At 32.0% G+C, this 26,300-nt stretch overlaps 1 protein-coding gene across 1 annotated transcript in view; it reads right to left on the minus strand.

Moving 5' to 3' along the window:
* The window catches only part of TENM2 (teneurin transmembrane protein 2), a 2,693,686-nt gene that overhangs the window by 2,501,734 nt on the left and 165,652 nt on the right, over positions 1–26,300 (minus strand). Inside the window, exon 3 of the mRNA XM_036224946.1 lies at positions 4,794–4,837. The gene's annotated coding sequence lies outside the window, so the exon portion shown is untranslated. The remainder of the gene's footprint in view (positions 1–4,793; positions 4,838–26,300) is intronic.

The raw sequence follows: 26,300 nt of genomic DNA on the forward strand, positions 1-26,300 counted from the left end.
ATTCTAACTGGCATTGAAATATTTTGTCGTGATGGCCAAAATATATGAAACGGGTGGTTACCAAATAAAGGAAAAGATTCATTTGCCTGTGACACTACCTTCCTCTCTTTTCAACACATAATTCTCATTCTACTACCATCTTACTATAATTCCTGAAAATGAAATGGTAAAGCTAGAAAAAGAAAAAAAAATAACTTGCAGATACGTGGAACATGTGGATTGGAAAGTGAAGGAATAAACTACGACAGAAGAAGCAATTTGGCTGTACCAAATAGATCAACATTCTGCCCAGGAAAATCTTTGCTCACAATTTAGAAGTTTTCCTCTTCATTTTGTCACATTGCCTGAGGTTCTTCTCTTTAGAGACCCATCTCAATTAACAAAAATAATGAAGCCAGAGTAATTGTTAGAGATATTAGTCATTCGCATATTTGTATACATCATTTCATCAGATAACAAATGTTGCTGAGTTTATATGCCCTAAAGTAGCTTTGATTTTAGTTTATCAGTTTAAGATCTGGAGAATCATGTAATTTTATTTAATAGTCCCCCCCCCCTCTTTTGCCTCAGGGAATAACAAATTTGGATAAAGTAGCAGGGCAGAAAGTTTAAGGCAATTGTTCTCAAAATATAGCTCTGGGCCTGCAGCATCAGCACCCACTGGGAACATATTAGAAATACAAATTATTGAGTCCCATCAGGAATTCTGGGGGTAGGAGGAGAAGCAAATTGACTTAACAAGGCTTCTTTCCAAAATTCTGAAGCATACTTATTTTTGAAAAGCACTAGTTTAGTATAGTTGGAGAGATCCAGTGGACTTGGAAAGGAAACCACTAGGAGGTAAGTAATAAATGTAGAAAGCAGAAAGAAGGGTAACATGGCCAACCTCCTTCATTTAAAAAATGTCCAAGGATTAATTAAGGCACTGGCATATCCCACCATGACATACAATGTTGTCCTTTGAGATTAGTCTAGAAGTAATGTGAGATAACTGAGGCTAAGAGAGTCTTCTGACATAACACCCATCTCTACTCAGAACCCTCGAGTGTGGGTTTTTGTGCCTATACCAGCTCTTCCCACTTTGGCTTATCTTGCCCATATTATACTGCCCTGGATGACATATCACATGTGATGCACAGTGAGATTGCCAATGAGCTGTGGTATGATCATTAGAACACCGAAGAACAGTCTTGTAGTGTCCTAGGATATCAAGTCTTACGTACCTCAGTCCCTGGTCTACCATGCCATCCTCAATTTTCATGACTCTCTTACCTCAAGATGACTAACTTCTGGTCTCATTGTGTCTTCGTTTGTCATTCAACAGCAATTCTCTCTTGGTTTGACTCTGAACTCAAATTCCAGTATCCCCTCTTCCTCACCCCTTCAGCTCACGGTAATTGAGGTTTTCCACTGTGCTCCTGGCTCCTTGGTTCTCTAAATTATGAAAGTTTCCTTTTCTAAACTATGATAACTTGACACCATAGTAGCCAACCAAGCACAACCCAGATGTCATTCTCCCTATATATTCTCCACATAGTTTTTAACTCCAGTTTCCCCAACTCTGCTCATCTTATCTATTCTCATCACATTACTTTTAGTAACTAGTTTGTTACTAGACCAAGTGCCAACTCATTTCCACAGGATTTAGTTGAACTCCCTTCCATATACCCTTGTGTTCTCCATCGATGTGTGTGATTATCAGTTCTTTTCTTTCTTGATCAGCTAGCAGCTAAAACCATTAGCATCTATATTTGAAACTTTGGTAAACTCAAATTAGCAATCTGCTAAAACCTATCTTCCTATCAAAAAAAAAAAAAAAGGATAGAGGGGAAAACTAATGATGTGTAAATGAGAACAGAAAGAAAAAAGTGTTTTGTAGCAGCTGTCTAATTATAATAAGAATTGAAATTCCCATCACCTATAATTGTCAACCAAACCATTTTAGGAATATTAGAAATAATATTGTGGGAGGGAGAATAAACTCAGGGCGACTGCAAGTTAAAAAACAAATACTCAGACTACTAACTGTGCAGAGGCATTCTCAAAGAATAAGCTATTATTTTGACTGATTTGAAGAAAAACACATGTTAGTCTTCTTCAAAAACAGAAACAGAAGTTAAACAAAGCACATAGGAAAATAAATAAAAACACAGAGAATAACAACTCCAGAAGTAAAATACGATGTAGTTGGGAGTTTTTATACCACTAGAGAAAACTACTTACAAAATAATTCATGAATTATGATGAGAATTAGAAACAAGTTTCTCTTAGGTAATATGTTACTAAAAATATTTGATTTTCATTTGATCTACTTAAGTAGGACATTTGTATTTGCAAAGCTGTACAACCCTACAACAACCTGGAGTAAAGTTAAAAAAAAGTGTTTTGATTTTCTAATAATCCGAAACTATATTAGTGTTGCATCTAAATAAATCCTAGCATATCATTTTGAAATTTTTACTATAACCAAATTTTAAAAGTAAATTTTCCTTGGTAAATAAATTATCATGTAAATATAAGATCTCTTATTAGTTTTTTTTTCTTTTTTAGTTTTTTTTTTTTTTAGTTTTTTTTTTTTTTTATCAGCAAACTTCAATTAGGAAGATTGGAATATTAAAAAAAATATTTCCACATAACATCTATTAGATGTTTTTGACTATAATGAAAGCAATTGGAATTAAATTTTAGGGATATTTACTTGCAAAGTTAGAAGTATTAGAATGTCCCTTAACATTTTGCTTTCAATATTGCACATTAATTTGATAAACTAATACCGAACTGCCTATGTTGGAAGACCCTCTTTGGAATGTCACTATAGCTTTATTCATTTCATCTCTTTGATGGAAATACAACTTATTTAGATACAAATTTTATTTAATTAAGCATATGGCTGAACAGAACTATAACTACAATATCCTTTGGTGACCAGAAGTAGAATTTCTTGCATGACAGCAGCCTAGTGAGTATGATTAGGATACAAGGAAAAAGATAGGCAAATAAGACAGACCATCAGGGCTACCAGCTCCTTTTTTAAGGACAGCTTGGCACAGTTCTCAGCCTGTGTCCCTATGTAGTGGATGAAAAGGCTATAAAACACTATGCCTTTATACTATATACAGCTGACTGGTTCAGAAACAGAGTAAACACAAAATAATACGAGTAGAATGCTTGTCTTTATAAGGCAGTTCTTAATAATACTTCCCTTTGGCAATTGTTTGGCCTTTCCTTTAAATTTCACAATTAAGTGTATAAAGAGATAATTTTGTGTATAGTGGATAGCTCAAGAGAGCTTTCATTGCGGTAGAGCTTCCTTGGAGAATTTACAGAATCTTCTTCAGTCGATTGCAATTCCGCTGTTAAACATGGTTACAGCATTTTTATTTCATTAACACCTAATTTACAAGCACAAACCATTCTAAATGTATCAGAACAGATGTAGAAAATAATTTAGATTGAAATCTTCATCTCCTAGTCACAAATTTTCAACCAAAGAAAAAATTTTGTAATAACTTACTAAAGAGGAATATAAAGAAATTAAAAAAAAAAAAACTTTTCAATTTAAATAAAGAGGTGCCTCAACTTAAGTTATTCGTTTCCACCAGTTTACCTATTATTGCACAGATGTGCAATACCTGCTGAATTGAGCTATTTGATTTATAACAGGACATGTGCCACATTGATTTGATAATCCGTATCTATTTAAATATGCTTGTTCATGAAGCCTCTCATCATAGCCCTTGGACATTTAGCTTAATGTTTTGACAACTCTTCAAATTTTGTTTTCTATTTTCTAAAGGGAGGCTATTTTACTTGATTGACTTGGCATTTAGTTTGCTACGTATAAAAACAAATACAAGAAGGAAATATTTGTCACTATGCAAATACTAAAATGACTTAATGTTTAGTATCATTTACCAGGACTATTTAATCAGTTTTGAAAATCTGATCGACACAGTCTGAAAATGAACACAGCCCCACCTCTTACTCAAGGACAGGTTCATTGCTTGAATAAACATTAATAACCCTTGTTCTAGACTTGAACAGAAACAACACACGTGATTTGGATGTGCTGAATTGGCCCTCATACAAGATCAACTTTCAGTTCCATGAAGTTGCATGTATCATCATCTGTTTCCATTAGCCCTTACCTATCCAAATCTAAAAAAAAAAAAAAGGGGTACATGCCCTGGCATAAAATAGCATATACATGCCTGCCTGAGACCATCTTCCCAATTAAATTCAATGTATCTATCCACACTTTAATTTATGGTAGCATATATTTACTCTATTTCATACTCATACTCTTCACCTACTACGTGCCCCAAAGTGAGTATTATAAGGCTATTTAAGCCCTTCTTTGCATACTAATTTTCCCATTATTGCCATGATGGGCTTTGTTAGGAATGTCCTTATGAAAATTGATAACATTAAGCAAGTACGTCATATAATTCATACTATTTTTCCATTTAAAAAATCAATCTTTGGGGACAGGCATTAGCATGTACTCATTAAGTGTCTGAAGATGGAACAGACGAAAAAAATGAAAATTTCACTTATTCAAAATCTTAATAATTTATCATGTAAGAAAATACCAAAAAAAAAAAGTAATAATAAAAGCTTTGGGGAGGGGATATATCTAACTGTCTTTGAAAAGCTTGTTTCAAAATGAGTGTTTCCTCCGCCCCCTCATAACTTACATGTTGATAAGATTGCCTTTCTCAGAAGCAGTGCTCCATTGTGTTTGCATAGGTAGCTCTGAACAAATGATAATACAAGAAATGAAGTGTCCCTACCTTAAGGAAAATTGCTGCAGGTCTTGTCCTCAGACTTCATATATCTGCAACATAAAAAGAAAAAGAACATGTAAATAGTTATTTACATGATTTATAGAGCAATATTCTACAAGTAAGCAAAGATGAGACATTGCATTCCAATCTCAACAGAGATCTATTTCTCATGTAAATAAAAAAATAGAAAAAAGATATCATCACAGAGCTGTTCCATTTGATAAGAATAAAATAAATAGAAGATAATAAGTTGATAATATTTAGGGTAGTCATGGGAGAAAACACCTAGACAAGCAACATTATCTAATCCAAGACTCTAAGATGAGTTTCAAAGATGTGGTACTGAATAATCTATAGTACAAAGTAATTTTTCGTACCATTAATATGAACTTATATCCATATATATATTTTATATAATGACATTCACCTTTTATTTTTAAATATAATTTTTACATATAATTTACAAGGCTAATATTGGAATATTGAAGATATTCTATAACAGCAGCCCCCAACCTTTTTGGCACCCAAAGACCAGTGCTCCTCTGAGAATCTAATGCTTGATGATCTGCGGTGGAGCTGAGGCAGTGATGGTGATGCTAGCTCTGAGGAGCAGCTGCAGATACAGGTGAAGCTTCAATTGCTCACCCTCTGCTCACCTCCTGCTGTGTGGCCTGGTTCCTCACAGTCCACAAACCATAATAGTCCATGGCCTAGGGGCGTTGGGGACCCCTGTTCTATAACATTCATTCACTAACTTTCAACTGATTCTCATACAGCAGCAAAATGTAATGATTACATAGAATTTTGTGGTTTACAAAGCATTCTTATACATTAAGATTTTTATCTTTATAAAAACTCAGTGAGAGGTTCAGATACTTAGGGGAACAGTTTGGGAAAACAAACAAACAAAAATTGGTAGTAATCCTTGAGAGCAAACAAATGTGGTAAGCCTTAAGATTATCTACAAAGAAAAAGTTAACAAGCTGTGGTGCGGAGAAGAAACCAGGTGAGATCCTGGCGGTCTCCCTGAGTTGAGGAGAAAGACCTGGAAGTGGGGTTAAAACTAGAGGTTGCAGGGCAGAATGCCGCAGAGGAGACATACGCAAAGATACCGAGGGCCCCCTTTGAGTATTCAGTTGAGTAGTGATCAGTGCATGCCTATGAAGATATTACTCACAGTAGGTGTTACAATTTTACATTTTACATTTAGGTCTATAACACATGAGTTAATTATTTTTTTGTAAAGAGTGTTAAGACCTGTGTCTAGATTCTTTTTTTCTTTGCTTTGCTTGTTTGTTCTTTTTTCTTCTTCTTTTTTTTTTTTTTTTTTTGCATATCAATATTCAGTTCCAGAATCCTTTATTGAAAAAACTTTCTTTGCTCCTTTGTCTATGATCAGTTCCCTACATTTATGTGGGTTTCTTTCTGGGTTCTCTATTCTGTTTCATTGATCAATTTATCTATTATTTCGCCAACATCATGCTATCATTGATTACTGTGGCTTAATAGTAAGCCTTAACATTGGGTAATATCATTCCTCCAACTTGTTTCTTCTCCCTTAATATTGTTTGACTATTCTGGGCCTTTTGACTCTCTACATAAACTTTAGAATCAGTCTTTTGCATCTCCATATAAACTTTAGAATCACTTGACAGACAAAATATCTTGATGGGATTTTGATTTGGATTGCATTGAATATATAGATCAAGTAGAAAAATCTGACATCTTGACAATACCGAATCTTTCTATTCTGAAACATGGAGTATCTATTTATTTATGTTTTGTTTGATTTCAAAAAGCTGTGTCTTTAAAAAGATTTAAATAGAAATACTTCTAATCAAACTGACCAATCTCATATAAATAATTAATTGATTTTGAATTAAAGTGTTAAGCCAGTTTACTAGAAAAAATGACCTTAAAAAATTACAAATATGACAAAAAAGTACATCAATCTATATTTCAATTATGTACAAAAATTACCTCAAAATGACCACAGATCTTAATGCAAAATTTAAAATTATAAAATGTCTAGAAGATAATACATGAGATTATTTTATGACCATGGGTTAAACAAAGATACTGTGGGCATTACTTCAAAAGTATTAACCAAAAAAAAAAAAAAAAAAAGAAATTATAATTTGGACTTGATTAAAATTATGAACTTCTGCACTTTGAAAGAAACTATACAGTTTGCTGTTTAGGAAAAAATATTTGCTAGCACATATCTGTCAAACAACTTGTATCTAAATATGTAATGAACTCATAAAACTCAACAATTAAAAAAAATCTTTATTGTAAATATCAGAAAAATACTTCAAAAGATATTTCACTGAAGAGTATATTTTGATGGCAAATAAGTGCATACAGTAGTATTCAACATTATGAATGATATGAGAAATCCAATAAAATCCAGGTTGAGGTATTACTACCTATTAGAATGGCTAAAGTTAATAAAAAATTAAACACACATGCATGCACATACACACATTCATTGAATTTACCATAGTGAGGAAATGGAGCAACTGGAATTCTAATACATTGCTTGTGAGAATACAAAATGGTACAGGCATTTTGGAAAATAGTTTTCCATTTTCTTAATATGCTTACCATTTACTCCATCAGTCTGCCACTGGGTATTTACTCAAGCTAATGTTTACGGCCCCTATATTCATAAATAATTCCAATATTTTTCAACTTGTGAGTGGATCCATATAATGGAATATTACTCAGCACTAATAAAGAACTCATACATGAAGAGAACAAGAATGAATTTCAAATGAGTTACTCAAAATAAAAGCAGCAAGACTCAAAAGGTTGAATGCTATATTATTCCATTTACCTAACATTCCGAATAAATCAAAGTTATTTGGTAAGAAAATTAATCGGAGATTTGTAGGAGCTAAGACTGAAGAAAAGGTTTTATTACAAAGAAGCACAGAAAATTTTGGGATGATGGGATGGTCTTACATGATTTTGTAATGGTTACACGATTGTATATCTGTTAAAACTATCATCAAACTATAAAATTAATGGGGTGAATTTTACTGAATATAAATTATAGCTTAATAAAATAAAATAATATAAAAAACAAAAATATCTCTGCTTAATAATTACAAAGAAATGAAAATTAACTATTTAAAATATGTCATACCAATAACACCACCAAAAATATGAAATACTAAGAATAAGTTAACAAAATATATGCAAGACCTATGCAAGGAAAACTGCAAACCACTGCTGAGAGAAATTTAGGAAAATATTTGCCCAAGAGAAAAGAAAACGTGAATCTTCAAATATTCAAACAGGAATGTTCCTAGCAATTTTATTCACAGCAATCTAAAACTAGAAAAGTAACTCCACATACCAAAGGTATAGATAGAACAGGGAACCCTAAAACAGACCGATGCATATACAGACATTAATTTACACCAAAGTAAATCAACATAGCAATGAATAACAATGTTTCCAAATGATAGTGAGAGACATTTGGACATTACAAAGGGGGGGTGGGAACATTCGTTTTTTTTTTTTTTTTATAGTGCACAATAAATTCTAGATTAATTAAATACTGAAAGCTAAAAGATAAAACTTCCTTAATAGGACCCAAAAAGTACTAATCCAAGAAAGAGTGATGGAAATAAAAAACTTCTACTCATCAAAATATATCATTAAAGATGTGGGGAAAAAAGTAAACTACATTGTAGGAAAAGATATTTGCGACACATTTTTTTTACTCCTAACATGCTCATATACAGAATATACAACTCTTACACATTAATAAAAAAAAATGAAACGCCCCTCCACCAATTGCCAAGAGAATTAACAAAAGACAATATCCAAATGACAAATAAACATGAAAGTTATTAAGCTCTATTAAAAACCAGAAACACACAAAGTAAAAACACTACTAATCCTAAAACAGATGGAAATTTTTATTATTATAACAGAATCTGAGGCAGAGAAATCCATCACACATTGATGGAGTGAGTATAAACTGGCTCAACCACTTTGAAAAACAGGCTGGTACCAATTACTAAGTTCGAAGGCAGATATATTATTGGATCCAGAAATTTTACTCCTACTGAACAGATATGCCTGCATATGTATATCAAGAAATACATACAAAACATGTGTAAGAGCTCAAACTGGAAATGGATCAAATGTCTATCAATAGAGTATTGTTAAAACAAATTTTAAAACTGTTAAAATGTTTAAAATATTAATCATTTAAAGTACTACACAGCAAAGAAATTGAACAAAACACAGCTACATAAATGAAACATGGGTAAATCTCACAATTATACTTCTGAGCAAAAGAAAGTAGATAAGACTATAGTTTCTTTGCTTTCACTTGTAAAAAGTATAAAAATAATGGAGAAACTAAATTATAGTATACATGGATGCAAGTTCAGGTGCAAAAATATAAGAAAAAGCAAGAATATTGTTACAGTTAGCATCAAAATATCAGCTACTGTTGGGAGAGAGAAATCAGGTACTATGGAGAGAAATTCCGGGATGGTAGTAACACTTGTGCTTTTTTAACTTCATTGGTAGTTACAAAGTACCCACTTTGTAATAGTTGTTGAGTTGTACACATTGATATTATTTCTCTTTTTTGCCTTGCACAATTAAAAAAAAAACTTAAAAATAAAGTTAAACATAGATAAATAAGTAAACAGATAGCTAAATGATGCTACATCAGTGCTTCAAATGTAACATGTTTAAGATAAAACTCAAAATCTTTTCCCTCCAAATCAATTCCCACATTGCACTCAAATTCTGTCCATGACATCATCACTCACTTACAATTGTAACTTAAAATATATGCGTCTTATATTGTTGAAGCAAAAATTTTATAGACTTGAGAACCTGAGAGATCATACTTCAAATTCCAGCCTTTTCTTTTGTTATCTGTGTAGCCCTAAGCAAATTACCACCACCACTACAGAAGCTGCTGCACCTGGTAAATGAGATGGATACTACGATCTCTTGAAATTAAATGAAGTGACAAATATAAAATTTTAGCCCACGGTATATATTTTTAAATGTTAATTTCTATTTTTCTCTTAATTCACACCCTATATACAAGGAGACCTTTCGAACATCAATTGTCTCTTTGCAATGTGTCTGATATGTGAGCTGATATGGCACTGTCGAATGGGCTGTGTGTCATGTTGACTATCGGACAAGGCATTCTGTGCCCATGACGAGTAAAACAGAAACAAAAACAAAACTCAATAATCGTGTCTGGACTCAGACAGAAATAAAGTTAACCATAGAGAAATGAGTAACAAATAACAAAAATGACCTAACAGCTCCCTATCCTTGTTAATATTAGTGAGTGCTGCTTCTGTACCAATTGCAGCTCTAGGATTGCTTCATACTTCATACAAGATTAGGATACTAAATCATAGAATTATCTCCATCTCTGAGAATTCTTACCCAAATCACCTAACACAAAGCTCAAATCTTGTCATGAAACCATCCTATTCTAATACCCTCCTAAAAGCCATCCACAGCCTAGTGTGTGTAATTTCTCTCTTTGCAACTCATCAACAAACCCAACTTTGATATCAGATGTGCCCTTGGTTGTCTGTGACTTAGAGGATTGGCCTCTCTTATTGTGGCACCTCTTTGGGAACCTGTCGCTCCCTTTACATGCAAGATGTTATCCCAAATACATAAACTATTTTGTCAACCTAATTGGGATTTCTACCCCTCCCTTTCCTACCTCCAATCCATACTAGAAACTGATGAATATTTATTAGTCCTAAAAATTCTCTTACTAAAAAGTCCTATTGATCAGACATCTAATTTTACATGACCATTTTTAATATGTAGTGAGTGAAAGACTGTCAGTAGCTGTTCTCTCAAGAGACAAGATACATCCTTTGTGCTGGTGAACCAATTGTAAGCTGTGATATATCTGGGCGTTCACAGATAAAGTGCCAAATGCATATCTGTAAATGGAATAGCAATTTTCTCTTATGCTTTATATAATAGGTGTCAAAATTTTCTAATTCCTTTGTTTTGTCTTAAATGAAGAAAGGTTAGGTTGTGAGTAAAAATTCTGTTTTGATAGCTTGAATCTTTGGAATAACCCCCACAGGAATTAGAGGAAGCAAATCTAGTCAAAGCAATGTTTAGAAAATAGAAGTTTGTACCTTGTCATTATATTTCACATTTTCAACTAGACCTGCAATGAGAACACTACCTTCTCTCTCTCTTTTTTTTATATTCAATAGATACTTTTCATTTGTGCTTTTTAAAGTATTTTTAAAATTGTATTTTACATAATGTGACACATAAATTGCACACTGTGGAAAGAATTGTCTGCCTCTCTGAATGAAACCATTTTAATCTCAAGAGTTTTATTATCTGTTAAAATCTATTTAAATATAGGCATTCAATTTTACATTACTTGACATTTATGGGGAAGCTATTTTACAGCAGCAGGATTCTGAATAGACAAGATCACAACAAATATTCACGATTATATGACATGCTAGATTGAAATATATGACGAAAGAATGATCTAAATATTCTGGACAGTTCACATATATGAAATATATTGAACAAAATTCTGGTTCAGAGGTCCACTGATAAGTTATATATATAGTTAAACAACTATAATTATGATACACAAAATAATAGTCTACCTATTTTTATTTAACCTCTTACAATATTAATCAAAGCCATACTGTTTTGACTATTAGGCTAAACTATATAACATTAAACCTGGAGAATAGTAACATGCATTTATAATATGAAATTCTCGGTGTTTAGGGCTGTATTTTTTAAAGAAAAAAAAACCCAGCAACCTTGCTAGTTGAACTGGCTAAAAAGACAGTGAATCCTACTTTAACTTTACTTCCTTTGTGATATATCCATGAGCTACAAGGTATCTCATCTTTCACTTCCCATAATACAAAAACACAAATCATGGTCTCAGTTTTAGATGAGCAAAGAGACGACATTTCAAATCTTTATGCACCATTTGCTCAAACCATCAGCTTGAATCGGAGTTAGAAGAAGCTGGAAGAATAAGATGCTACCATTAGGATTTTCCACAACTGGCCTATGAGTCTGATGTATGACAATTCAAACAGGGATTTTTATGAACAAGAAAAGAAACAAATCACAAGATTTTAAATTACATAGAAGAATCTACATGAAACCTCTATTCATCAAGTGGCCACTGAAAAATGAGGTAATTACCTAAAATAATTTGCATGTTAAAAGCTAATACAATATTACAAAGTGAAGTCCAGTTGTGAAAGCAATGCATAATTTCCTGATTAATGTCTCATGCACGATATTCCTCCATGCTCTGTCAGAGCCTAAATAACAATATGGCTAATCAATCAAATAAAAAAATACTCAAATAAGAAATGAGTTTAGATTCAATAAATCATGACTTGAACTTACTAAATTTTAGAGTTATGACAACGAATCATATTGAGGAAATCCATTTAGATTTTTAATTGGTATAATTATAGATTTTTAGCAATTCTGGATTATTGTGTAGGCAAAAATAAAACCCATATTTTTTAGTTTGAAAAATGTCATTTATTAAGTTATTGAAGAAACATATTAAAATACTATGTAACTCATAGCTCATGATAAGACCAATATTGGAGTCGTATGGCCAAATATCCCTACATGAATATTATGAAACATTTGTTCTTAAAGTAGATTTAATCTCTGTCACCAAAAGGTAGATGTGGTGATAGACAAAGGAAAGGCAGGTGAGGCAGAGTGGTGCTGAGGTGACCTCTGATGGAAGGCACTGAATAAACTCAAAATAGACTTTCTTTCGATCTATTCTGTTCTTGTGTAAATGGAGACATTCTTTAAAATATTAACGCTATGAAACTTAAGAGGTAGGATAATTTCTCTTTGTTGGTAGGAAGGAAAATGGGGAGCAAAGAGAAGTTTTCTTGAAGCCAAAGTGCTTTTTGTTGGTGGTAGGAATGAGGAAAAGATGAAAGGAATTCCAAGAAAATGTATTCATAACTATTTTGATTCATCCAGAATACTGACTCTCATTTTGCTTATCAGGAAAACGAATAGATAATTGGCAAGTGAAGAAAGGAAACTTTGAGGTCAGACAGTTGTTCTATCTAGTCTCTATGAACTCGGATATTACTTAATCTCTTTCAAGCCTGTTTATTAATGTGAAAACAGGATAGTAAAACACTCTACTGGGGGGTTGTGACAAGTAGAACTAGTATGAATCGTTAGACAGGTGACTAGTACCGCTTTTAGATCTGTGACTAGTACTAGTATGTGCTGAATATACAACACAGAATTTATTATTGGTGCTGTTATATCACTTGTTAAACCTCTTATACCTGTTTCCTCAACTCTAAAATGGAAATAAAAACAATACCCATGTGATATGCTAGCTGTGAGAATTAAAGATGATATACCTCTTATGACAGTTTCTTATGACAGTACCTAATATGTAATAAAACCTCAAAATGTTGATAAATAAATCATGGTATACACTAGCCACATGCAGCCATTCAAATTCAAGTTAAGTAAAATTTAAGTAAAAGTTAAAGTTAAGTAGAATTTGTAATATCGTGTGAATTACATTTTAGGTTCTTGAGTGCATGTGTGGCTAGTGACTCTTGTATTAGACAATACAGATTAGAACATTTTTATCATATCAAAAAATTCTATTGGATAGTGATAATATGTATGAACTTAATTATTTGTATGGTCAAACATCCATTTATTCATATTGTTAGTGAGTATAGTGGAGTGGGTGAGAATAAGCATGGACAGTTGGTAGAAGATAATTAACATGTACTTTACATAACTTCAGATTGTTTCAGTTTGTTTTAGGCATGCTTTCTTTATATTTAGGCATGTTCTATTTTAAGAAAAATCTAATTATTAAAAACAAATATAAACGCATTAACTTCTCATCAAATTGACTCCAACAAGAAACCCTTATTCAAACTACCAACTCATCGTTAATGTACCATGAAGAATTCACTTGAGGTAACGATTGTCAAAAAACCTTAAATATGCCTCTGAGAGATATTCCAATGTAACTAAACTCTTCAATGATTTAAGAACTTGTAAATGTGGTAACTAAGGCTTTTCTAATTTTATCAGGCTTGAAATAGTCTCATAAGTCACATATGACTGCCATGCAATTGTTAATAACTATGTGCAAACATGTTTATTTATTCACAAATAGTATTAATAAAATGCAATTATATCACCAATGTCTCAAGAGACAATGACCACTCTCATTTCAAAACTTGGTGGCCATTTTTTTCACAGTCTCATTACTTTGGTCCTGGACTCCTTTGAATATTTAATCATTTCACAATACATACACATATCGACTCATTATGTTTCCAAACTGAAACTAATATTATGTCAATTATATCTCAATAAAAAATAATAAGTACGTATCTAAAAAAGAAATACATTACTAAGTGAAATAAAATAGGTAAAGAAACATTTCCCAATGAATAGTTCAATAGGCTTGCGGACTATTGACAAAAAAGCATTCCTATTCCTAATACAGTGGATAATATTGCAAAAAGGTGATTAAATATTTTTTTGTACATTTGACTTTTTAAAATCTTTGAAATGTTACTGTATACATTGGAATATGCAGGCAGTGTTTTCTTAATTTATTTGGCCACCTAAACTATTTATCTACTTGTGAAAGTAGGTTTTTATAGAATGACTTTGGGAAAGTGTTGGGGAGAAAGGAATATTATATATGAGTCATAATCATTTCTCAGTATGGCAAGAAAGAAAAATGCTTCAATAAGCATTTCTGGAAAACCAGAAAGCTAGTAAGATAATCATTAATGCTGAACAATCATTTATATTTCCCTATTGTCATCATAAAGTCAGGAAAAGTCAAAGATTCTGTGGATGATGATCAGTAATAGATAATTAAGTACAATCATAGTTCATAAAAAAAATTAAGACTTCTGAAATTTAGTAAAAATATTTGGTGGAAGTCTTTTTCATTGACTTTGCTTACATAAAGAAGAAGAATGATATCCTTTAATCTTACAAACATATAATTTTTCTTCTCTAGTAGACTTGTACTTTCATAACATTTTCATCCTAGAGGTCATAAAAAGTTTGAGAAAAGATAATTCTACCAAAATTATTGAAAGACTGTACCATGGCATTACAACAAAAGCTAAGCATCTGGAATCAGAATATTTCTCTAACTATTTAGATAGACTTGTGCAGTGGAGTATTATTATCCAGATATCCAACTCTGGGAAGGAACTGAGGTTTAAAAATACAGTTTTCTAGTTCTATACCAGGAGTCAGTGTCAAAGTTATGATTAATGCATAACCTACTGATATCTAATAATTTGGTTCATTATCATCTTTAGTTGATTTATTTATTATCAGTTACAATTAGGACCATGCTAGGCATGTAAACTCACATTTAAATAAGTTTATAAAAAGACAAGTAAAAATTATGCAGGTTATATGAATTGCAGATTATAATATCTATGTCAGAAAGGTCACAGTTATGATTATATTGCTTTCTCTTTGCCCTAGAAAATTTAAATTTTAATAAAGATTAAATGGCATCTCTCTATAATTTAAAAAAAGATAAAAAAACTAAAGTTTATATTTATGCATGTATATTTTTAATTGTTCACACTTTATCTTAGCACAAGTTTACTAATTATTACATTTTCTCAAAATTGATGTTTCTCCTATTCTATGTAAATCACAAAATAAATGGAAATTATGTGCTAACTTCATATGTCAAAAAAAGTTATTGAAAAACCTTATTTTTCTCCTTGAAACAGGCTTTAAAATCTATAATTTTCTAAAATTGAAATCTACTCTTTCATTTTTATTCAACAGTATAACCCCATTAATTATTTATATATTTGTTATTTGTTATTCTATTGTCAGAAAATTCCTGGAAATAGTTCCTGCTCAAGAAATCTCTAATAACTTATAGGCGATAGGTATCATTTCAATAGCTTTAGACTATAATTATTTTAATGTGAATATTTGAGATGACTTTTTTCTTCTCAGTACAAAAAAAAAATCCCTAATTGTCTGAGCTTCATATGAATTTGAATAATGTTAATGAGCAGAAATATATAAGAAGAATGACCTTAGGTTATACTTTGCATCATATATACTATTATAAGTATTGTGGTTTCATTTTAATCCTCAAAATGGTCTGATAACAAAAAAATAATAATGACAAGGGCAAACACATATATTGTGATTGCTGTATGCATACCGTTTTAAGTAATTTCAGTATATTATCTTATTAAACCCTCACAATAATAACTATGAGAAAGGTTGTCATTATCTTTGTTTGACAAAGAAGGAAATTCATGGAGAGAGTTTAAGAAATTTGCTCAAGGTCACGTAGCTAGGAAGTGGAGGTTCCAAGATTTGAAATCCAAGTTAATTCAGCTGTGAAATTCATGATTTTAACCCACAGATGATACCACCTTCCTATGGGTTAAGTGGGCTAGTCATTTTCAAACCTATCTTGCACAGGAGAAAACTGAGGGTCACAGCTATTAGGTTGCAAGGCAGAATTTGAACATGAGTTCTTTGAGTAAAATCCTACAATATTGTTTTATAACACTGCTGAACACCAATTTTCTGTTCCCCTGGAAATTATTTTTTTTTGGGGGGAGGGGTGTCTCCTTCACAATCCTTGTTTTTTTCTTGTGTGTTTTTGTCTGTGCAGGCCTGAAGACACCTCTACAATGAACTAAATCGAGTTAGTCACATAAGCACTTTCTGATTTCAGGAGTAAAAGTGTTAGGAAAACACAAACCCTGTGGAAGAGGCTGAAACTAAGAAGAACTCCTTTGAACCAAAGGCAGACGGGATAGATGCCATCGGTAAATCAGAACCATCCAGGGACATCTGGAAGATGCTGACAGATAGGGTGGGACTGAAGGTGAAATCCATGGAACGGAGAAGTCCAAAGCAGGTCAGGAAAGGAGATGGCACTGTCCCCCACCCTCATAAAGGGAAGTGACCTGAAACAATTCTAGCCTAGACATTTAATGGTTCAGCCTAAATCTTTAAAACATTAACTCGCTTTCTGGAAGGGGAAGCTGATGTATTTTATTTTCTCCTCAGCCCTCTGCAACATTCTACAAGTTTGGCGATATCTACATGTGGGGAAGGAACAACTTTGTTTTCTCCCTCTGGACTAGTTTCGGCCATTATCTTCTATTATGAAAAGCCATGAATTCTAGAATAAGAGTCACAGCAGAAACTGAACAAGATATATGTACCCCAAATGAATGAAACTGATGCAGGTGTCTTAGCTTAGTTTCTTTCCAAAGGGCCTGGGGTCAGTGAAGGGAACTAACATGTATTTTAAATTTACTACATATTGAATCTGTACTAATATTGCAATATATAACTCAGTTTAATTCTTATAAGAACCCCATAAGTCAAAATTATTATCACTATTTTCCTGATGAGGTAAGGAGACTCTTCAACATAAAAAATTCAATATCAGAAGAGGGATTACAATTCAGTCCATTTTACTTAAAGAGATTCCTAAACAGCAAATTCAACTACTGCTCAATGAAAGCACAATGAGGTTTCGAGCATATTGTCACATGCAAATATTTTCTGAGGCATTGATAATTGCATAGAGCTAGACAAATTTGATATTACAAATCGCCACGAGCACTTTCATAACATAAAAATTGATATCTTCTTCTACATGCAATTTGATTTAAATGGGAATTTGCTATATTATATTACTGACCTTGGAGATGGGTATGCAGTATGACTTATCTGCTACTACATACTGATAGAATTTTAACACAGGCTTATAATTTCCTAAATCATTGTTATTTCCTATTTGAGTTAGGATTTTAAAAAGGGTGTGAATACTTCAAAATAAACTCATCATCAATATTACTATTGATGCAAAGTCCTTGTAGAATAGAATACGATGAAATTGTTCAATGAATATCATGGGGTCATTCTGTTATATGTAATATTTTGTGTATTGTATTTCAAGTTACTTAAACAAAAATGGACATATTTTGTTCACAGATTTAAAAATAAAGTTAGAAATGAATATTTGTTTTTATCTAAATGCTTCAAACAATATATTTTACTTTTAAATTTAAAAATAATTACTTAGCAAAAACAGAAGAGTAAGTATTAAAATGCTGTGATCGCCATTTTCCCCCGGCTCTCATTCCTCATATTTAATCAAAAATGTCTATCATGTCAGAACATATTTATGTAGTACATATGTATTGCATAGCTGTATACAATCTATTTCTTAATGTATCTATATTGTATGCATTTTCTTTCAAAATAGAATTATATTGTACAGCATATGTGAAATTTGCTTTTGTTTACCTAAAATATCTATCATCAAAGTACACGGATTACCCTCATTCTTCTTAACAGCTCTAAACTAACTTTCATAAAACTTCAACTTTTCACTCTAAAAATATTGTTGCAACAAACATCTTTATATACTTTCCTGATTATAAGATTAGTTCTGTAGATATATGCAAGAAAAAAATATATGCATTTTCCTCACCACGTTCTCCCCGCAATCATCAAAAAAAAAAAAAAAAAAGAAAAAGAAAGAAAGAAAAATCACAATTTGCTTTAACAAACTATGGGGTTCTATAGAGAGACTATTCACTTGTTCACAATTGTAACCTGGACAAGTGTAGTTAATCGTTCTCCGTCTCAGTTTCTTTACCAGCGAAATAGAGATAATAATAGAGCCTATGATGTCAGGTTGTTGAGAAGATCATATTATTGAAACAATTCCTCTCCTTTAATAAGGACTTAATAAACATCACCTATGAACCAAAATAATATGCAATTATCTAGGATATGAGTGCGATGTAAAGTGACGAACTTTCTTTTTTTAAAAAAAAAACTGACAAAATGGTGAACAAAATGCCAATTGGTTCCACTGGTTTGAAATGCCAATTTTGTCACATACAAAATTTATAAAATTCTCTTTGTTGATTCTGAACCATGTATTTGTTTCACTGACCTACTTGTGTATTCTTGTACCATAACTCTACAATAAAACAGTACTTTCTAAGAATAGAGAACATTTGATAATATACACAAATAAAATATATACATTATCATATTTAGAAAAGCAAGCAATACTCACAGGTACTCTGATAATCTTTAGTGACATGTAGAGTGAATAACCTTTAATACTCAGAATTATAAAATTAGGAGCAAATTGCAAACATGTCCATCTGCGTATTTCATCTCATTCCACATCAATGGTTTGAATATCTTATTAGACAGCTACATTTGAGACACTTATTAACATACATAAAAAAGCTTTTCAATCAAGTGTGTAACATTTTCATAACTGATAAGTAAATTAATAGCACCCATTCTATGTGTAAATTTATATTTTGGTTAAGCTTTTATGAAATGCCAATTCTGTATTTAGATTCACTTTTTTAGTTATTATTATAAGACTTACAATAATGTCCGAACACCCAAGTAGATTCATATGGAAATGGACTTGCACATTCACACACCCAAATAAAAGGTAAAAAAGAGACATATCATAGTTGAAAAGGGACAATCTCATTGTTCTTGATGCTTATTACTTCCTCGCCTTTGATAACTTATTGACACTGGTTCTGCTGGTCTGAGTTATTTTGCAGGCCTCTCTTTTGCAATAAGGTCCGTTATATCAGATAACTTCCACTGTTATGAAGCCACTTAGAGGTTCCTTGTCCTTCTTTTTCTGTAAACTCTGTGAACACTTGTCTTATGGGATAATGACAGTCCGGGGAAATCATGTATATTCTATTGGTCTTCTGCTTATAGAATTTTGACAAATAACCCTATTTTAATTTTATGAGGGGTGACATTAGTGCTATTTGTGTATTGAAGCCCATGCCCCCATTGTACAACAGTGATACAAAAAAGTGCACAATGCTATAATTTGAATTGTAAAAACTGAATCTGCAGTCAGATTTACACTGGCAGTTACAACTAGAGGACACATAGTTTGCACTGTCATCTCTCTACCCAGGAGGAGTTCTCTATTTCACCCAGAACACACAACATCCTCTCTCATTTCTTCTACCACCTATTCCAAACACTCACAAGTATTTTTGGACTCCTTCCTCCCTGCTTCTCAATTGAAATAAAGAGAAATGCTTCCTATTATATGATTAAACTGGAGGCCCGGAGCTGTACCATCATCTATTTACACAGTCACTGAGCTAATTAAGAAAACATTCTCAGTTTCACCCTCAGACATTACCTCTTCCCCAAGCAAATCCCTGACACTCCCAAGGAAGAGCAAATGATTCGCTCCTCTATATTATCACTACTACCAAGGTCTATTTCTTATGTGTTACTTTCACCAAATTCTATTATTTTTTTGCTGATCTGTCTTTTCTAGAAAAAAAAAATAATTCCTTAAAAATTCAGGACACAGAAAAGAACAAGAGATAAAGTCCCATGCCCATGAAACCTACAGAAATAATATAAACATGCACACAAAGGAATATATAAAATATATAAACAGGTAAATGAATGAATAAATAAAACTACAGATCATAATGTGTGCTAAGAAGGAAATGAATACATAATTAGGATGCACAAAAGTAAGGGATAATTATGTAAATAAGATCCTTAGGAAAGGTGGATCTGGAAGGCATTGAGACCGAAACCCCCCAAAAAAGAAACACTATGGGAATTTCTGAGAAAGGAGTTCCAGATAAGGGCCAAATCAGGCAGAGGCTACATCATGAGAGGAAAACTGAACTTTTTCCTAAGTTTAATTCATTTCTTCCAATAATATTATTTGAAAGCTTTATCCCGTGCCTAAATGTAAAGATGAAAATAAAAGTTCTTCCCTTAATGACACTTATGGCAGAGAACAGGTGAGAATGAAGCACATAAAAACAGATAAACATATCAATAAACAAAACAATTTCGGATATTGATAAGGTCTGCGAAGATGATACAGAAAAGTTTAATCATACAGAGGCTGGGCTCTCTAAGTGGTAATGTTTGACTAGAGCACTGAACAACACGAAGGAGCAAATCAGATGAAACTGGGGAAAGCACACCACACAATGGGCAGAGCAGTGAAAAGCCTTGAAGCCAAAATGAGTTGCCCCATTGGAGGAACAGCAAGGCTGCTGGGATGGGAGTGCCGGAAGTCAGACCAGGAAGTCAGATCCGGAAGTCAGACCCGGAAGTCAGAGACAGTGGCAGGAGAAGTAGAGAGGTAGTCTGGGGCCAGACCACTACTGTTGACTAAACTGAATGTCTGCTAATTCTGTCTCCATTTTTTTTTTTTTTTGTACTTACATGGAGAAGACATGTTTCTCAAAACACTTCCAAGAGGCCACCCAAAGCCCAGGTATACCCTGAATTCACTTAACTAATGTTCAGTGATTTTGAGTCTTTGTTGAACGTTAAAATTTTCTATAAAGTGTTTTTTTTAAATATATGTTGAGGAATAGAAGCATAGATATGCATAAATAATATTTTTTTCTAAAAAATCATAGTTAATCTGATGAGCAACAGAAGAAAGAAAATCACTGTTTTCTACTCAGTTGGTCTAAGTGACCAGTGCTCATAGAAAAGAAGAAATTACCAGGATGAAATGTTATCATCAAGATGATTTATTTCTCATTTTAGTTGCATTTTTATTATGAAGATTATCAATTGCAAAGTATATTGATGTGACTTTCAATCTCATTTTGCTGCCTGGATGTTATTGAAGATTTCTACATTCTCTTTTCCAACTTGAATCTCATCACTAATGAAAAGATTAGTTTGTGGCCAATGAATACATTTTAATGGTAAAATTTCTGAAAGTTATTTTCTTGATACTACAGGGGTTACAAATTATCTAGTAATAACTTAATAGATATTACATTAGAGTTGAAATATTATTAAGGTTGTCCTGACTGATAATTCTATCACAAATAAAATAATCTTTTAAAGTGTAGTGATAAACCAGCTTAATTTCTATGCTATATGCTCAACAGTTGCAAAATATTACCGGAAATTAAAATGCACAAAGACTTATCTTAATATTAATAAAAATATACAATAGAAAGAAAATAATACTCAGTAATCTTCCAGCTAAGGCTGAGAATTCCAATGTCAAATTGCTTTAAGGAATAAATTGTGACAGAATGGCATATATACTACTATATTATGCATATGAGTCTTGTGTATATTGAAAGAAAGAATTACATTAAATGTGGTATTTTTGCACACATGATAAAAGAGCTCTTTTATGAAAATGAGATGAATCAATCAGTTCTTCAAAATCAAAATAAGAGGAAATGTCCTTTCTAAAACGAGTCTGCATGAGAATATCACACCATTCGACAGACATAGTTAGATTTAGAGATTATGAATAAAATTTCCCTTAATTAACATAGTTTTCTCTCTAAACATCTTTTCAGAGACTATTATCCACACTGTAATGTTCAGTAAAGTAATGATAGATAAACGAGTTGAAGGTACCATATTAAAACTATGAGCTCTAGAGCAGTGATTCTCAAAAGGAAAAAAGAACTTAAGGAAAAAGGACAAGGTGAAGCATATGATAATGTGAATACTGTAATTGTTTTGTCTTAATGTTTGTATTTATGCTACTAAATGCACTGGACACTCAAATATTATATAACCTCTTTTTAAAGAACAAAAAAGCAGGTGTTTGTTTAAAAAAAAAAACTTGTAAAATATGGCCTTAGAACTCCAAAAGACAAATTACATGCCAAAGTATGATATTTGGCCCTGTGCTAAAGGGTATGTGAGATCTCCTCCCTCATTAGGAGAGGAAGCCATAGACAGAACATTAAGGAGAAAGACTGTGTAACTTTTGAAACACTAACCTTCTTTAGAAGGTTTGACTTTGGTGGTATTTCAACAAATATGTGAGAGAAATTAGGATCACAACTCTAAAAAGAAAGTACCAAATAAACTAATTATGCTTTCCTCTAATTATAAAATTATGGCTGGAATTTCAGTTATCATTTTAGGAGGAAGAAATGATTTAAAATTGATGATGATAAATTCTATACCAGTAAAATTTTATAGAATTTTGGCAAAAGCTGGTATTTTACACTTCGGCAATTAACACGGTAATTAAACTGATTGGATTTCAGATCTTTCTTTCGCAAGGTAAAGCTGACGTCGTTAGGTTTAGATTTATACTTTAGAGTGTGAGAAGGTGCCAATTAGTCCAAGGTAATATACATTTAGTGACAGGAACTTATGAGATGCATATCATCTCCATTCTCGTAACACATTATTTTGAGGGAGAGACGGGGAAAAAAACTTACATATAAGGGGATACAAACCAAGAGCCAACACCATGCCTAACACTTCATGTAAAACACTTTCTTGCATTTTCAAAGTACATCTCTGTGTATTATCATTCATCTGAAAGAGGTTAGTTCAATTAAGTAATACCACATAGCTTGTTAGGGTCATTGCTGGTATATTAACAATTTCAGCCTGATGTCCATGCCTGCATTTTACTCAGACACTGTAATCTCTCCTTGTATAATCTCGCCATAATTAGAATGATTGAATAAACCTTAAGTACCATTTCTAAACTATGTCTCAATTCCAGACTCTCTTCTTTGAAAGATAAGGGGAACAGACGACCCAGTTAAATAAGGACAAAGGCTCCTGATTTTCAGCAACAGCAGCAGCCAAATTAGTTAGTATACAGGTATCAGTTCCCTGTGCTGCGTGATATATTTGTTTTCAACTCACCTTCATTTCATAGCCAAATGTGATTATCCAAAAAAAAAAAAAAGCAATCTATTTCTATTAGAAGAATAAGAATATTTCAGTGATGAACGATGTTAAAACTGTGTGTATGCATGTGTACATATATACATATAAAATCTGCCTTGGAAACTGAGTTGCTGGCTGTGAATAGCTCTTTCAAAAATCACTCTCTCTACTGGAGTTGTCTTGGACAGGACACATTTTAAGAATCACGTACTGAACTGCTGACTGAATTGTTACAGCGAGAAACACTCCTGCCTGGATTAGTCAATGAGAAGCAGAAAGAGTGAATCGCATTTTAAAGATGGAATGTGTTTGAAAACTTTCCTATATTTGGCATAAGCTCCTAATAGGATACAAACGATGAGGGATATAATTACAATAAAAGACATTTTATGATAGGAAAAGTGTTCTATGAGAGGTGACTTCTTCTTTTTTAATGTAATATGGCTTTATTCAAAAGATCTCTAACATATATCTGAATATAATCTCACAACTATCTTGCAACACAGTAAGTAAAAAGGTTCAAAGTCTTGAGAAAAATGGTTTTTAAAGAGACAAAGATTTAAAATAATAAGAAAATGCTCTGCAATACCACTTGATTATCAATTTGTAAAGGTCGAAATAATCACATTATTTCTGAAATGCAAATGAATATTAACCTGGACATTAAAAATTAATAAACTATCCATAACCCATATTAATAATCATACATACATTTTTCTGGATCCAAAATATGCATTCTAATGCTCCAAACGTGATGCAAATATGATACAAATATATATGTGTGTGTGTGTGTATATATATATATGTACCTTTTAGATTATATATATTTGTGTGTGTGTGTGTGTATATATACCTTTTAGATTATATATATACTCATGAATTTCCAAAAATCATATGAGCAAAGAAAAAAATTAATATTTCTTCAAATATAAACTTATAAAGACAGATTAAACAAAGTAGCACATGAGTAGTATTTTCTCAACCAATCATCCTCTGTTCTTCTGCAATCTCTTTAAGTAATGTAGCATGTTCTAAGGGACAGAACCCCAAATCATCACTCATCCATCACAGTTGGTTCAGCTACTCTAAAAATACAAATTTAAATGTAAAATACCCTAGTGAATTTACATTTAACCTTTTACATGTCACATTATTTTAGTCTTGATATAAATCAGTTATATCCTATGTCTTAAGAACTCTGAAATTTATAGGTAAAATTTTAGTAAGTAAAACTTATTTTTGAGTTTCCATTGGTATAATTAAAAAGTTGTTTGATGGCACATTTGACAATTGCTTATTTGCCTCTAGACTTAGAGATGTTCTGGAGACTAAAATGCCTTTTAATCTTTTTCCAATCCATACAATTTAAAGAGAGATGTGAGTGAGCCACTCTATTGTACCATCGTAATGATGTGGATTTAAAAAGTTAGTCGTATATTTGCAAAGTTGGATTCATGTGTGTGAATAGACAAGTATTTTTTAAAGCATGAACAAGATATATTTAATGTCACAAGTCAGTTTTCTAAAGCTTTTTAAAAATTGAATTGTTACATAAAGCATAAAAATCAAGACATTTCAGAGTAATGCATTATTAATATTTTTAAATATTTCATCATGCATCAAATTTGAAATGTAGAATTCTTTACCTCATTATATTTATAAACCTTAAAGATATATAGACATAAAAACCTGCATGGTGCCACTAAAATACAAATTGCAATGTAATCTTCAGTTGTAAGACAACCTTGAAATTCGGTAATTCATACATTTATGTTTTATATTTTTGTAGCTGAAGATTACTTCATTTTATTCCAGATTGCATCAAAGCACAAATATATAATGGATGGCCTTTATAGCATAAGGCAATCAATCAATAAAATTTAAACTATCAAGTTAATCTTTAAACTCCTCCAGAAAGAATACATTATAAAAATGCAGTAATACCACAATAATGTGCATATGAATGGCTATTAAAATTTTATGCCTTTATAATTAGACAGCAAAGATCAATTATTTAAAACTTGGAAAGAAAATTGTCCACAGGATTTATATAAGTTTATGTATTTTTTTCAGTAATATTAGAGCATATTCATAAAACATTGAGATGCATGTAAACATAATCTGAGAATGACCTGAGTGCAATAGTAGTTAGGGAAAATATGATTGTGAAAAAGCATTTTGTAAATGACAATATCATCTAAACAGCAATGTGAGAACTTGATACATTAAACATTCCTTGAGGTTTCTATTTAAAATAGTACCTTTCAAAATTAATACCACCTTCTTCAGTATGTAGAAAGAGTTTAAAAATGTCAATAAGGAAATAAAAACAATAGTGAGATCAGTTTATGGGGGGAAATCTTAAGCAGGTCCAGAAGGTTCTTTCTCTAAATTAAACTGGTACAGATAAACATTTATGACAATAAGGGCTACAGCCCGAAGCATTTTGGCTCACAATCAAAGTGCATCGGTTAATGAGCAAAGATTACCACTCCTTTGCATGGGTAAATACTAATTCAGAATTTATCATTCACTAAATCTTTTCTGCTTTTTTTCTGTATTTCAGCAGTGGTTGCATCAATTGTCATTTAACTGCTCTAAATAATGTGTTCTCTTCCCTGTTGTATTAAGCTATTACTATCAAGGCTAATGATTTTCTGATTTCCACATGCCAGTGATTTTTGGCAGTAACAAATGGTGCCTCTCTTTTGC

Source organism: Rousettus aegyptiacus, unplaced genomic scaffold (assembly GCF_014176215.1).
Source record: "Rousettus aegyptiacus isolate mRouAeg1 unplaced genomic scaffold, mRouAeg1.p scaffold_m13_p_7, whole genome shotgun sequence".
In the NCBI taxonomy this organism is placed as follows: Eukaryota; Metazoa; Chordata; class Mammalia; order Chiroptera; family Pteropodidae; genus Rousettus; species Rousettus aegyptiacus.